We start from the raw sequence: 16,781 nt of genomic DNA, 5'->3' as shown, positions 1-16,781 counted from the left end.
AACCAGGTATCTCGTGTGTCAGGATCCAATCAGGATCCTGACTTAGCAGATCTACCTTGCTGAAGTTTTGGACTTTCTGAATACTGTGATGATTATTCCGTGTTTCTGGTGATTAGCTCTCTCTGCCCAGGAGCTATAGGATCTGAGAGCATTTTTGTATCTACTTGGGAGGTCCTCTGCTTTTTACATTGGTGATTGCTTGTCCTTAGCTTTTTGTGATCTTTTCCTGTTGTCCTTATAGTTAATATATCTCCCATATTTCTCAAACACCTCACACGTCATTCCAGCTGAAGTGTTCCCTTCTGCGGATATACTATCTAATCCTCCTATGGTGAGAGTTTGAACAGTTGGACTGCCCTGCTGTGCCGGGCATTCTCTCTGCTCCACCTGCCACCAGTAACAGGGTCCACGTCACCAGCCAGGCAGCGAGTGATCCAGCTCCAAAGCCCCATCTTGTCACCGGATTTCTCAGACCACTCCCAGTGCTAATTGTCACAGATGAGGTTACCTGAGAGGCAGATTTCTGAACCAAACTTTAGTGTTCAAGAGGTTTATAAGACATGTACTAGAGATCAACCCCTATCGAAGGGGTACAAAGGAGGCAGGAATGGGCAGAGGGATGCAGGCACAATGACACCTTCCACTCACCCCGTGGGGAACTTTGGTGCAACAGTAGCTTTTCAGAGTTGTCCCCAGTTAGGCTGGGATGGCCAAGCCTTTATAGTCCTGAATTGTTTAGTCATTAGATGTGGGTCACCCTGAGAAAAGAGCATGACCTGTGGTATAGTACTCTCTGCAGCTGACATCGTCCCTAGGACAGCAGTGGAGGATCTGAGTGCTGTGTCACAGTGGTCAGCACAAGGACATTTAGATCAAGATAAAAATTGAGCAGAAAAAAGGTTTCAAGGTTGTAATTATGGCGTGTCTTGGAATCTGTTGAATAGACCATGTCTGATATTCTGTTATCAAGCCATATGACAGACAAACGCTAGCCTCTGCAGAATATTTTTGGGTTAGAAAAATTGGCCATCAGAGCAAACCATTGAGTTGCCCTAGCTACCTGTGCCTTAACAGGATCTAGATTTCTCTAGTACAAATGTCTTGTCAAACGACCTAGTTTTTCTTTGTTATTGTTTTGATTCATTTTTATTTGCTAAAAGTCAGGCACTGTGTTTGGTGCTGGGGATACAGGGATGTATAAGACAAAAATAATCCCTTTCATATAGCTTATTCTTTACTAGAGGAGACAGATAACAAGTAAACAAGCAAATAATCAAATGAAACAATGAAATCGTATAAATGTAACAAAGGAAACAAATTGCTGACTAAGAATAATAGGTGACAGTTTATGTAAATCAGATGGATGTTATAGTTATCTCTTTTTTTGAGCACAGATTTTACTTTTCTTCTGTTTACTTTATTAATTGATATAGTTTGTTTTATGAAGTTTATTGCCAAAATCCTGATACTTTTTCGGTCATGATGCTTTTGTTGAAAATTAACATGAACTGTTTGATTATAGTTAGGTAAATTAACAAATAATGGAAAAACTGAATTCAGAAAGTACTAATTAATTAGCCTGGATGTTAATTAGCACTCTAGTGGAATACTATGGGTCTGTTTTCCTGGAACTTGCCTTTTCAACAGTTTTATCAATTGGGCCTAGTAATTCTACATCTGAGAATATAGGTTAAGAAAATAATCCTAAGAAAAGAAAAAAAGAAAATAATCCTAAATAAGGAATGAATTTTATGCCCAAATAGGCTCACTGAGCATTTTTATTACATGATTTTCCAGAATAGGCCCCTCTCCTTGGTTTCCTTCTACCTCCATGATTGCTCCAACACACTTCCCTCACCTTATTTATTCTCATCCCCCAAACCGCTACACTTCAGAGTGTTTTAGGTCTGGAGCTTAAATCTCTTCTCTTTACTATTTATCCTCACTTCCTTAGGGACCTCATGTAGTCATTCATCTTTTTTTTTTTTTTTTTTTAAAGATTTTATTTATTTATTTGAGAGAGAGAGCACATGAGAGAGGGGAGGGTCAGAGGGAGAAGCAGACTCCCTGCCGAGCAGGAAGCCCGATGCGGGACTCGATCCAGGGATTCCAGGATCATGACCTGAGCCGAAGGCAGTCGCTTAACCAACTGAGCCACCCAGGCGCCCTCATCTTTTTTTTTTTTTTTGAAATTTTTTCATTTTTTTTAATTGAAATATAGTTGAGATACAATGTTATGTTAGTTTCATTTTTTTTTAATAAGTTTTTAAAATTTTAATTCCAGTATGTTTAACATACAGTGTTCTCTTAGTTTCAGGTGTGCATTATAGTGGTTCAACAGTTCTATACATAACTCAGTACTCATTGTGATAAGTGCACTCTTTAATCCCCGTCACCTATTTCCCTCATCCCCCCACCCACCTCCCCTCTGGTTAACCATCAGTTTGTTCTATAGTTCAGTGTCTGTTTCTTGGTTTGTCTCTTTCTCTCTTTTTTATTTCCTTTGCTCATTTGTTTTGTTTCTTAAATTCCACACGTTTGTCTTTCTCTGACTGACTTATTTCGCGTAACATTATACTCTCTAGCTCCATTCATGTAGTTGCAAATGGCAGGATTTCATTCTTTTTTGTGGCTGAATAATATTCTGTGGATACAGATACAACAACTTTATCCATTTATCAGTCGATAGACACTTGGGCTGCTTCCATAATTTGGCTATATATTTTTAAAGATTTATTTATTTTAGAGAGAGAGAGAGAACACACGAGTGGAAGGAGCAGAGAGAGAGGGAGAGAATCTCAAGCAGACTCTGTGCCAAGTGCAGAGCCCAACAGAAGTCTTGATCTAATGACCATGAGATTTTGACCTGAGATGAAACCAAGAGTCAGATGCTTAACCCACTGTGCCAGCCAGGTGCCCCCATAGTTTGGCTATTATAAATAATGCTGCAATAAATATAGGGGTGCATGTATCCCTTTGAATTAGTGTTTGTGTATTTTTGGGTAAATACACAGTAGTGCAATTACTGGATCAGGGGGAGTTCTATTTTTAACATTTTTGAGTTTCAGATGGACAACACAGTGATTCAACAATTCTATATATTACACAGTTCTCACCACGGTAAGTGTAGTCACCATCTGTCACCATACAACGTTATTATAATTTTACTGACTGTTTTTTCAATGCTGTGCTTTTCATCCCTGTGACTTATTTATCTTATAACTGGAAGTTCCTACCTCTTAATCCCCTTTACCTATTTCACCCATCCTCTTACCCCACTCTTGTCTGGCAATCACCAGTTTGTTCTCTGTATTTATGAGATGTTTCTGTTTTTGTTGTTGCTATTGTTTTGGTTATGTGTTCAATTTTTTAAAAATTGAAGCATAGTTGACTCACACTGTTACATTGGTTTCAGGTGTACGACATAGCGTTTCAGCAACTCTGTATGTTATGCTATGCGCATCACGAGTGTAGTTACCATCTGTCACCATACACTGTTACACTACCATCAACTGTATTGCTTATGCTGTACCTTCATCCCTGCGACATACTCATTCCATAACTGGAAGCCTGTATCTCTCATTCTCCTTCCCCATTTTGCCCATCCCTCCACTCCCTTCTCCTCTTGGCAACTACCAATTTGTTCTGTGTGTGTATGAGTCTGTTTCTGCTTTTTTTGTTTTTGTTTGTTATACTTTTTAGGCTCACATATAAGTGAAATCATAATGATATTTGTCTTTCTCTGTCTGACTTATTTCATTTAGCCTAATACTCTCTAGGTCCATCCATGTTTTCACAGATGGCAAGATCTCATTCTTTTTACAGCTGAGTAATATTCCATTGTGTACATACACCACATCTTCTTTATCCATTCATCTGTCAGTGGGCACTTGGGTTGCTTCCATATCTTGGCTATTATAAATAATGTGCAGTGATCACAGGAGTAAATATATCTTTTCAAATTAGTGTTTTCATATTCTTTGGATAAATATCCATAAGTGGAATAGCTAGATCATATCATAGATGTATTCTTAATTTTTTGAGGAATCTATACTCTTTTCCATAGTGGCTGCAGCAATTTACATTCCCCGTTTTCCACATCTTCTCCAAGACTTGTCATTTTTCTTGGTGATAGTCATTCTAACAGGTGTCAGGTGATATCACATTGTGATTTTGATTTGCATTTCCCAGATGATTAGTGATTTTTGAACATCTTTTCATGTATCTGTTTGCCATCTGTATGTCATCTTTGGAAAAATGTCGATTCAGATCTTCTGCCTATTTCTTAATCAGGTTGTTTGAGTTTTTTTTTATTGTGGACTGTATGAGTTCTTTGTTTATTTTGGATATTAATCTCTTATCAGATTTATGATTTGCAAATTTCTTCTCTCATTCAGTAGGTTGACTTTTTGTTTTTATGGTGGTTTCTTTCACTGTGCAGAAGCTTTTTAGTTTGATATAATCCCAATTATTTATTTTGACTTTTGTTTCCCTTACCTTTGGAGTCAGATCCAGAAACAGATTTCTAAGACCATTGTCAAGAGGTTTACTGCCTATGTCTTCTAGGAATTTTATAGTTTCAGGTCTTACATTCAAGTCTTTCATCCATTTTGAGTTAATTTTTATGTATTTTGTGTAATAGTGTTCTAGTTTCATTTCTTTTCTTTCTTTCTTTTTTTTTTTTTTTGGCACGTGGCTGTCTAGTCTTCCCAGCACCCCTGATTGAAGAGACTATGCTTTATTTTATATTCTTTGTTCCTTTGCCATAAATTGTCTGTATAAGTGTGCATTTATTTCTGGGCTCTCGATTCTGTTCTATTGATCTGTATTTCAGTTTTTATGCCAGTACCACATTTTAGTATAGTTTGAAATCAGGGCATGTGATACCTCCAGCATTGTTGTTATTTCTCAAGATTGCCTTGCTTATTTGGGATTTCTTGTGTTTCTAAACAAATTTTAGAATTATTTGTTTCAGTTCTTTGATAGATGCCATTGGAATTTTAATAGGGGTTGCATTGAGTCTGTAAATTGCCTTGGGTATTATGGACATTTTATTTCTTAAATTCCACATGTGATTGAAATATGGTATTTGTCTTTCTCTGACTTTTTTCACTTAGCATAATACACTCTAGTTCATCCACGTTGTTGCAAATGGCAAGATTTCATTCCTTTTGATGGCTGAGTAATATTCCATTATGTATATATACTACATCTTCTTTATTCACCTGTCAGTGGACATCTGGGCTCTTTCCATATTTTGGTAATTGTGGACATTGCTGTTATAAACACTGTGGGGCATGTGCCCCTTCGAATCACTATTTTTGTATCCTCTGGATAAATACCTAGCAGTGCAATTGCCAGATTATAGGGTAGTTCTATTTTTAACTTTTTGAGGAACCTCCATACTGTTTTCCAGAGTAGCTGCACCAGCTTGCATTCCCACCAACAGTGTAAGAGGGTTCCCCTTTCTCTGCATCCTTGCCAACATCTGTTGATTCCTGAGTTGTTGATTTTAACCATTCTGACTGGTGTGAGGTGGTATCTCACTGTGGTTTTGATTTGTATTTCCCTGATGCCAAGTAATATTGAGCTTTTTTTTCATGTCTGTCAGCCATTTGGATGTCTTCTTTAGAGAAATGTCTGTTCATGTCTTTTGCCCATTTTTTGACTGGATTTTTTGTTCTTTGGGTGTTGAGTTTGATGAGTTCTTTATAGATCTTAGATACTAGCCCTTTATCTGATATGTCATTTGCAACTATCTTCTCCCATTCCATAGGTTGCCTTTTAGTTTTGCTGATTGTTTCCTTTGCTGTGCAAAAGTTTTTTATCTTGATGAAGTCCCAGTAGTTCATTTTTGCTTTTGTTTCCCTTGCCTCTGGAGACATGTCTAGCAAAAAGTTGCTGTGGCCAGGATCACAGAGGTTGCTGCCTGTGTTTTCCTCTAGGATTTTCATGGCTTCCTTTCTCACATTTAGGTCCTTCATCCATTTTGAATTTATTTTTGTGTATGGTGTAAGAAAGTGGTCCAGTTTCATTCTTCTGCATGTGGCTGTCCAATTTTCCCAACACCGTTTGTTGAAGAGATAACCTTTTTCATTGGATATTCTTTCCTGCTTTCCTGAAGATTAGTTGACCATAGAGTTGAGGGTCCATTTCTGGGTTCTCTGTTCTGTTCCATTGATCTGTGTGTCTGTTTTTGTGCCAGTACCATACTGTTTTGATGATTACAGCTTTGTAATACAGCTTGAAGTCCAGAATTGTGATGTCTCCAGCTTTGGTTTTCTTTGTCAACATTACTTTGGCTATTCAGGGTCTTTTCTTGTTCCATACAAATTTTAGAATTGTTTGCTCCAGCTCTGTGCAAAATACTGGTATCATTTTGATAGGGATTGCATTAAATGTTTAGACTGCTTTGGGTAGTATAGACATTTTAACAATATTTGTTCTTGCTATCAATGAGCATGGAATGTTCTTCCATTTCTTTGTGTACTTACTCAATTTCTTTCATAAGTGTTCTATAGTTTTCAGAGTAGAAAATTATTTCTTCCTGTTCATGAGCATGGAATATCTTTCAGTTTATTTGTCTCTTCTTCAATTTAGTTTTTTTCCCCCTTCTTTTTCAGTTTCTTTCATCAGTGTCTTATAGTCTTCAATGTACAGGTCTTTCATTTCCTTGGTTAAATTTATTACTGGATTTTTTAAGATGCAATTTTAAATGAGATTGTTTTCTTAATTTCTCCTCTGGTAGTTTGTTAGTATTGTATATAAGCACCATAGATTTCTGTATATCAGTTTTATATCCTATAACAGTTTTGTATCCTACAACAGTTTTTTGGTGAAGACTTCATAGTTTTCTGCATATAGTATTATGGCATCCTCAAATAGAGATGGTTTTACTTCATTCCTTTCCAATTTGTGTGTCTTTTAGTTTTTTTCTTGTCTGATTGCTGTGGCTAGAACTTTCCAATACTATGATGAGTGTAAGTGGTGAGAATGGGCATCCTTATCTTGTCCCTGGTCTTAAGAGGAAAAGCTTTCAGCCTTTTGCCGTTGAGTATGTGTTCATTGTGTGTTTGTCATATATAGCCAATACGTTGAGGTATGTTCTTTCTATACACATTTTGTTGAGAATTTTTATCATAATTAGATGTTGAATTTTGCCAAGTGCTTTTTCTGCATCTATGGAGATGATCATATGATTTTTATTCTTCATTTTGTTAATATGGTATGTCACATTGATTTGCAGATGTTGAACCATTTTGCATCCTTGGAATAAATCCCATTTGATCATGCTGTATAATCCTTTTAATGTTTTGTTGAATTTGGTTTGCTAATATTTGTTGACAATTTTTGCCTCTATGATCATCAAGAATATTGCCTGTAATTTCCCTTTTTCTGTGGTGTCCTTATCTGGTTTTGGCTTCAGGGTAATGATGGCCTTGTAAAATGAGTTTTGAAGTGTTTACTTCTCTTCAATTTTTTGGAAGAGTTTGAGAAGGATCGGTATTAAATCTTTTTTGGGTATTTGGTAGAATTAACCAGTGGAACTGATCCTGGGCTTTTCTTTGTTGGGAAGTTTCTGATTACTGATTCAGTCTTCTTACTAGAAATTAGTCTATTCAGATTTTATATTTCTTCATGATTCAGTCTTGAAAAATTGTATGTTTCTAGAAATTTAGCCATTTCTTCTAGTTTGTCCAATTTGTTGTATAATTGTTTGTTGTAGTCTCTTATAATCCTTTGTATTTATGTAATTGCTTTTTCATTTCTAATTTTATGTGAGCCCCCCTTTTTTTTCTTGATTTGTCTAGCTAAAGTTTTGTCAGTATTGTTTATCTTTTCAGAGAATCAGTTCTTAGTTTCATTGATCATTTTTATTGAATTTTTGGTCTCTATTTCATTTATTTCTGTTCTGATCTTTAGTATTTTGTTCCCTCTCCTAACGTTAGGTAGGCTTCATTTGTTCTTTTGCTAGTTCCTTTAAGCATGAAGTTAATTATTTATTTGAGAGTTTTCTTGTTTCTTGAGGTAAACCTTTATCACTATGAACTTCCTTCTTGCAGCTGCTTTTGCTGCATCCCCTAGATTTTGGTATGTTGTGTTTCTGTTTTCATTTGTCTCTAGCTATTTCTGTTTTCTCGTTTGATTTCTTTCATGGCCCATTGGTTTTTCAGTAGCATGTTGTTTAATCTTCGCATATACTTTTTTCAGTTTTCTCCTTGTAATTGATTTTTAGTTCACACCATTGTAGTCAGAAAAGATGCTTGATATAATTGCAGTCTTCTTGAATTTATTGAGACTTGTTTTGTGACCTTACATATGATCTACCCTGGAGAATGTTCCGTGAGCACTTCAGAAAAATGTGTTTTTTCTTGCTTTCAAATGGAATATTCTTGATATATCTATGAAGTTCATCTGGTCTAATGTGTCATTTAAGGCCATTGTTTCCTTACTGATTTATTGTTTGGATGATCTCTCCAGTGATGTAAGTGGGATGTTAAAATCCCTTACTATTATTGTATTGCTGTCAATTTCTTCCTTTAGGTTTGTTAGTATTTGCTGTATATATTTTGATGCTCCTATGTTGGATGCATATGTATTTATAAATGTTGTATCTTCTTGCTGGATTGACCCCTATATCATTATGTAATGTTCTTCTTGTTTTTTGTTACATTGTTTAAGTCTATTTTGTCTGATACGAGTACAGCTACACCAGCTTTATTTTTATTTCCATTTGCATGGAATATCTATCTCTCTCCCTTCACTTTCAGTCTGTGTGTATCCTTACTTCTGAAGTTAGTTCCTTGTAGGCAGCATATGGATGCATCTTGTTTTCTCATTTATTGGGCCCCTCTGTCTTTTGATTGGAGAATTTAGTCCACTTTTATTTAAGGTAATTATTGCTAGGTATTTACTTATTTCCAATTTGTTGTTTTCTGGCTGTTTTTGTTGTTCTTCTCTATTACTTCTCTTTTTCCTTATTTGATGACTTTCTTTATTGTTGTGTTCAGACTTCTTTGTCATTTTATCTTATATATTTATTATAAGTTTTTGCTTTGTGATTACTGTGAGGTTTGCATATAACATCCTTGTTTATAATGGTTGATAAAACAGTAAATTGATAAAACATTAAATTTGAACATATTCCCAAACTTTACATTTTTACACCCCCCAATATAGTAGCCTCTTTTTCTTGAATCAGTTGCCCCTGAATGTTAATAAGACAAGTAATGACTGCTTCAGCTCTGCTGCCTAAAATTCTCTGTTTAATTGATGATTATTAACTAAATGAGAAAAATAGCTGTACCTCAAGTGAGTTTTTAAAAAGCTAGTATTAAATTTTTTAATGAAAGAAATAAAAAGTGTTCAGCAAGATCTCTATTTTTAAATTGTTTCCCCTTTTTTACTTTAAATGATCAAAATTAAAAGTTAATTGGAAGCACTAGGAATGGCCACAGAGATGATTATTATAATATTTAGATGACCTTCCCCAGCCTTGGCTGCCATCACAAATTTTAGTATGATCTGTCAAATAATATTTAAGAGAAATAATCTTAGTCTGAAACCATACCATCTGCCATATACTGTAGTGTATGATGATGGTGTTTTCCTAAAGTGATGCTTTTTTTTTTCACTCATTCAGTATTAAAATAAAGCCTCTGTATGTCATTCACACTATTCAAGAAGGTATTAATTTGGTCAAAGTTCTTGGAGGTCATATCTCAGATTTCAAAGGAATAAGATATATAGCCCCTGATTATCATGGCCAGTTTTACTAAATTTATTTTTATTATTATTGATAATATTCTCTCTTTTTAAAGAAGTCATCAGAAATATAAGTTTATGTGCTCTTCACCCTTACACAAGGTTGCAATTTAATAGTTTCTTCACCATTCTATACTAAATTTTTGGCCTTAACATTCCTATTGTTTGTCTTTCTGCCATTTCTGCTGCAGTGAATTCCATGGCTAACTTTCTATGCTGCCTTCTTCCACCTGTTCCAATCATTGCCTTTTATGCCTGATACTGTTTTTAGTTAAATGGATATATTTATAACTTAGATGATTTTATCTATAAATCTGTGAGGCCTTTTGGATTCTACCCGTCATTTTAATCAGCATAATTTACTTTGGTTTTCATAAGACATTTAATGAAAACATATGACTCTGTGGGACACCATCTGCTATTTTTCTTTGTGGTCCAAAGGTGATGTAAACCATTTGAAAAAAAAAAAATCAAATGGAAAGAATGTCAATATGAGAAAAATCAGCAACCATGTTACTTACCAAGGAACATGACTCAAATCAAATTTATGACTCAGAGTTTTTTTCCACTTTTCCATACAAAGATCAGATTGACGATTTAATCAAAGCCATATTTTTCTTAAAAATTATATTTCTAGGGGTGCCTGGGTGGATCAGTCGGTTAAGTGTCTGACTCTTAATTTCGGCTCAGGTCATGATCGTAGGGCTGTGAGATTGAACCTCCATGTTAGAGGGGGATTGGTTGGGATTCTCTCTCTCCTTCTCCCTCTGTCCCTCCCCTCCCCCACATTTGCACTCTCTCCACCCCCCCAAAAAAAGAAAGAGAAAAATTTATTTAAAAAATTCTATATTTATATCTCACTCTCAACTTTTTTCAAGTGACTGAAGTTAGTAGGTCATATAAGAATTAGAAATCTGCAGGTATGCCTTATGGGTATGTGTGTAAGAGTATGTACATAGATTTATATTTCTTCAAAGATTTAAGGTGGATATTTTGTTAGTTTTGCATCTTTGCCTTTATCTTGGCCCACCATTAGAGGCGCCATTTGACTTGGAGGAACAAGTCAGATTTACTATATCTTGCTGAACATGGTTTACAACTTTTTCTTTTTAGGTGCTTTCTTTGCCTAATCATTTTTATTCAAATTATTAATTCTAGTTGCATTAATTTCAGCATTCCTTTAATATGGGTATAAATGTTTTACACTGATTTTATTCTGTTTCAGTCTTATGAATGTATTATTCCACTGTGCCCTATTTTCCTTACTAGAGTATGAATTGTGTCAGAAAAAGAACTTTATTATCAAGGGGTTACTGTTCTTCAGAGTATTCCACAATATACTCTATCACATACTGGGTATAAAATAACTGCTTTTGAAAAAGCATGCCTTAAACATTGAATCCAACTTCCATGAAACTACAGTGACAAATTTATAAAGGAAAGGTGGTTCACTAATGTAAGCTAGACAAACACACAATTTTCCAAATAAAGTAATTCTGCCTGTGTAAACTGAAGATTTGAGTTTTGATTGCATAGATACATTTATGCTTTAGATTTTGAAGTTTTTCTAAAGAAAAATATTTCAATAAATTTCTATTGCATCCATCATTACTGTTTCTTTTTTTTTTTTTTCAAGTTTTTATTTAAATTCCAGTTAGTTAACATACAGTGTAATATTAGTTTCAGGTGTAGAATTTAGTAATTTAGCACTTACGTGTAACACCGTGCTCATCACAAGCGCCCTCCTTAATCCCTCCTTAATCCACATCACTTATTTAACCCATCTTCCTGTTCACATCCCCTCCAGTAACCATCAGTTTGTTCTCTGTAGTTAAGAGTCTGTTTCCTGGATTGACTTTCTTTTTTCCCCCTGTGTCCATCTGTTTTATTTCTTGAATTCCACATAAGAGTGAAATGATACGATATTTGTCTTTCTCTGACTGAACTTTTTTCACTTAGCATACTATTCTATAGTTCTATCCACATCTTTGCAAATGGCAAGATTTCATTCTTTTTTATGGCTGAGTAATATTCCATTGTGGATATATACCACATTTTCTTTATCCATTCATCAGTCGATGGATATTTTTCCATAATTTTGCTATGGTTGATAATGCTGCTATAAACATTGGAGTGCATGTATCCCTTGGAATCAGTATTTTTATATTCTTTGGGTAAATACCTAGTAGTCCAATTGCTCGGTCATAGGGTAGTTCTATTTTTAACTCTTTGAGGAACTTCCAGCTTCTGCAAAAGAAACAATCAACAAAACGAAAGGCAACCTATGGAATGGGAGAAGATATTTGCAAATGATATATCTGATAAAGGGTTAGTATCCAAAATATATAGAGAATTTATAAAAGTGAACACCAAGAAGACAAATAATCCAGTTAAAAAATGGGCAGACAACATGAATAGACATTTTTCCAAAGACGACATACAGATGGCCAACAGACACATTACTTTTTCTTTTTGAATGACATCAAGGTCTATGTAGTAGAATCCCTAAATATTTTATCTGAGTTTATTAAAGGTAAATTATATTTATTAAAGATTTATTTATTTTATTTATTTATTAATTTATTAAAGATATATTTATTAAAGATGATCGTTTGACAAAGTCTGTGTATCCTGCTTCCTCTTTGTCTCTCTTCTTTATTCTCTTGACTTTTATTTAGCCAGGTAAAGCAGGCTAATTCCTTAAAAGCTTGTGTTTCTTATAGTTTTCCATGTATATTACCGTGTGTAATAAATTGGAAAAAAAGAAGGAATATATCTGGTCATTGGTAATATTTAAAAAGGAGACTCAGTGTAGATTTCCTTATTTGTGCTCGTAGATTAAAAACAAAAGCAAAACAAAACAAAACCAAACAGAAACAAAAAACCACCATCAGCAGCAATGCTTTATGGGTCAAAATAAGATCCTTTATTATAATCTTTTCTTCCCCTCCTTAATTTAAATGTATTTATAAGCAAAGATAAAGCAGGATTGTGCTTATGAAAGCAGTTTAGTTTTTATTTTTAAAGATTATCTGTGTGGCCAGTTTGATGGGGGGAATAGTATAACAATATTTGAACAAGATGTAGTTTCATTAATGGGGATTAAAGATGCTGAAAGGAAAATAATTGTTACAGAAGCAAAGTTGGAAAGTTGGTTTGGGGTAAGGTCAGAAATTAAGGGGATTTTTTTCTTCAGTAGGAGATGTGAAAATAATTTGCAATTAATACCCTGTGTTGACCTAACCTTATTGTTGATAAGGCAGTGCATTTCAGCGAGTAAAACCTGGTCCTTGGCGCCCCCGCTCCTGACCTCCTTTCCCAGCCATCTTGTCTGCACTGCCTTTGCAGTTATGGACCTCCTGAGCCAGGTTCCCCACTTAGAATATTTGTTCTCGCTCTTCCCTCTGTCTGAAATATTCTTCCCCCAGAAATTGACTTGTTAACAACCTAATTTTTTTCAGTATTTGTTGAAATCTTATGCTTTTCTAGACTTATCCTGATTACCCCAGATAATACTGAACTCTGCCCCACTTTCTACCCATCCCTGGCTCTCCTGATACTCTTGCTTTGCTCTATTTTTTCTTATTATATGACTTTATATAATTTAGCATTTATTGCATTTGCTGCTTATTGTGTGTCTCAGCCACTAGAATATATGCACCCCAAGGACAGGAATCCAGTTCTCTTTATGAACAGGTTCCTACATCAATGCCTGGCACAGAATAGATACGCAATAAATCTTTGTTGAATTGTACTACTCAAAGGGAGGCCACACAAGAGAGTGTGAGTGCATTGGCACAAATCTTTCACCATTACTAGAAAATTAAGTTTTAATCATACTTTACTTTTGATGAGTTACTAGCATCATTTTTATGTGGAAGGGAGAACTGTAGGACATGGTGAGGGGTGAATACCTGATTTTCTCAGGCCTCATGAACAGGTTATCCCTTGAGGGGTGGAGATAAGTACTGAGGTTGGTGTGTTACATAAAGCAACTACATTTAATGTAAGTTGGTGGTAAATATTTTTTTAAGCTAATAGATTTAAAAGTTCTGTCATTTAAAGCTGTAACAAAATTTGTATAAAATTTGCTATAATCAAGAGTTAAAAACAAAATAATCATTCATATTGCCAAGATGATCACTTTCTGGCTAAGTCAGTTTTCCATCATTGACTGTTGTTTTTATTTCACAAACTGTAAAACAAGCCAGAATTAACACAGCATGCCATGATTTTGATTTAACTGTGATGTAGGGATTAAGTCATAAGACTGTTTTTCTTTTTGGCATTCACAGATGGTGACCCATTTTTTTTTTTTTTTTACATCTTCAGTCAAAATCATACCATATCCTATAGTATTCATGGTAACGATCACCACATCTGTAAACAGAAAATAAAACAAGCAACTGTTAACCAATATGGTTAGATTGAGATGTATATAAATTTGAATGGAAAAAAGGTTCAGTCATACTGAGAACATGTTGGAGTGGTATTGCCTGGATAGGTTCGTAACCCATTTCTTTAGAGGCTTCATGGCATGACTTTTTTACTTCAGTGGTTTGAGGTCTGACTCAGCTCAGGAAGTTTAGAAAACTGGTTTTGCCAGCCTACACAGACCATGTCTCAGGGACAAGTGGTAAGTAAAACCTGGGCTTTGAAATCAATCCTTGGCTCCATCAACTACTACATTTGCAACCTTGGGAAAGTTTTAACCTTCCCTATGGCTTAGTTTCTTTTGAAAAGTGTAAAAAATAGTAACAGCACCTACTTCACAGGGTTGGTGTGATGATTGAGATAAAACATTAAAAAACCCAAAATTACTTTTATTAAGTGCTATACATAATAATTATAATTTTTTCCCTAGGAAGCATGATTAAGGCCAATTATTTAGTTAAAAGTTATAGGCTGGCAAATTTGGTTTAATATTAGATGGAACACTTAATAGTTGGAATTATCCCAAAATAATGTATGTAAAAGTACTCACTACAATGCTTGCACATAAAAATCACTCACTAGTTGTTATTCTTTGTTGTTTTTATTGTTAATATTATTTGTGACCTCTCTGTCACTCTAAGTATGTGGGGAGATATGCTTAATATATGAAGATTTCTGCCTTAAGTGGAGGATGGATTAGAACTAAATATTCTCTGAAATGAAATGAACTTTAGAATTCTAGGAAAGTATTAAAGAAGCTGTATTTTCCTTCAGTGTTCAGGATTGATCTGTATCATAAAATTCAGCAGTTCATTGATCATTGTTGTCATTATGAGTCAGTTGGAAATGTTTGATCATCACATTATATAATTATGCTTGACTCAGAGGAATAAGCTTCTCACTCAGCATTTTAAACTATTTTGTTTTACATAAACTTTAGCTTTCCCTTGCAATTCAAAGTTTATTTCATTAGGAGCTCAAGAGACAGATGGCAAGGTGATGAATTCAAGAGAAAATATTTCACAAAAAGTTTTTATTTGCCTTGCATTATATTCCATATGCTACATATTAATTTATAGTCATCTTCAAAGTAGGCTTATAATAGAAAATAAAAGTAAATACAATAAAAATGATACAAAGATACTAAAAACTATTGAATTAACTTTGCAAAGAATTAAAATGAGACTTGGGCCTATATAAACCATTTATGCCAATCAAGTAGACCAGTCTTTTCTCTCTTTCTTTCTCTGTCTTTCAGACATCTATATCTGTATCATGTGATTATATCCCAAAGCAAATTGAAGTAATTTTTTCTTCTTGAGTATCTTCTATGACCCCGCCAATGTTTTCCTGTGCATTTACCTCAAGAACAGATCATTACTAAATCCATCTAGACAGTTCCTCTGTTATGTCCCTGATCCATATCATGACTCCATTTGCGTAGCCATACCCAACTTCCCTAGACATTTATCACCATCTCAGAACCCTTCAGTAACTTCTCGTTGTCTTTTGTGCTATATTAATAAGTTTTCATGAACTTATCTTTACTTTTGTATTAACTGTTTTCATCTTCTACGTATAAATCCCTTTCTGATCTGGCCCATGCACTTCACCTTCCTTTCTTACCACGTATTCTTTGCACCACTTATGAAGAACCAGTTTTGGGGCACCCGGGTGGCTCAGTTGCTTAAGCCCCAGACTTGCGTTCAGTTCAGGTCATGATTTAAGAGTCATGAGATCAAGGCCTGCGTAGGGCTCTGCGCTCAGTGGGGAGTCTGCTTGAGATTCTCTCCTTCTCCCTCTGCCCCTACTCAACTCCTCGTTTGCACTCTCTCTCTTTCTAAAATAAATCTTTAAAAGGAAAAAAAGAACCAATTTTAATTGCCTGTGCATGTCGCTGTCTGTCACACCTCTATGTACATACTGCTTCTTGCCCCACTGTTTCTGCTTATTTAATTCTTGCTTTTCTTTCATAACTCAGCTTAAATGTCTAGACTATCCCAGTCTAGGTTAAAGAAGCTTCCTATATGGTTCCTGAGCATGGATACACTGTAATAGCATGTATCACACTGAATTTAATTACATTTCTTCACCTGAGTTGGCACTAAGTCGAAGATACCAGAAGTCAAGGATTGGGTCTTTTTTCTTTTCCTTTAGAACACCTATCATAATAAATAATAGATGCTCAACAGATGGTTGTCGAAAGAGGGCTGAGGTAAAATCTTCTGTTCTGGAATGTCAAAATGTCAGAGATGTCATATCTGAAGACTGTATAACCTTAAGAGAATGTATATTGGATGATTATTTGAAACTGATTCTGAATTCTAGAAGGAAATATGGCTTTGTATTGTAAAACTAATAATTTTTCATTAATGAGTGAAACATAGAGTGATTGTGTATTTGTTCAATGCAAACTTTAGTATTGTTTATTTCAAGGTAATAGGATTTTTACATAGGAAATGAGAGGTTAGCTTTATGTATGTTGCATACTTAACGTATGATGTAATCAGCAAGCATTTATGTTGTTTTTCAGTTACAAACAGTTAAAGATGTAATGACTAATAATTTTAACCTTTTTTAGT

The 16,781-nt window shown here is 34.8% G+C and overlaps 1 protein-coding gene across 2 annotated transcripts in view; it reads left to right on the top strand.

Annotated features, from left to right (window-relative positions):
• The window catches only part of ME1 (malic enzyme 1), a 98,720-nt gene that overhangs the window by 4,211 nt on the left and 77,728 nt on the right, over positions 1-16,781 (top strand). The window lies entirely within an intron of this gene.

The sequence above is a fragment of the Leptonychotes weddellii genome, chromosome 8, assembly GCF_054177405.1.
Source record: "Leptonychotes weddellii isolate Sample4059 chromosome 8, ASM5417740v2, whole genome shotgun sequence".
Lineage (NCBI taxonomy): Eukaryota > Metazoa > Chordata > Mammalia > Carnivora > Phocidae > Leptonychotes > Leptonychotes weddellii.
This window is presented reverse-complemented; position numbering and strand designations above follow the sequence as displayed.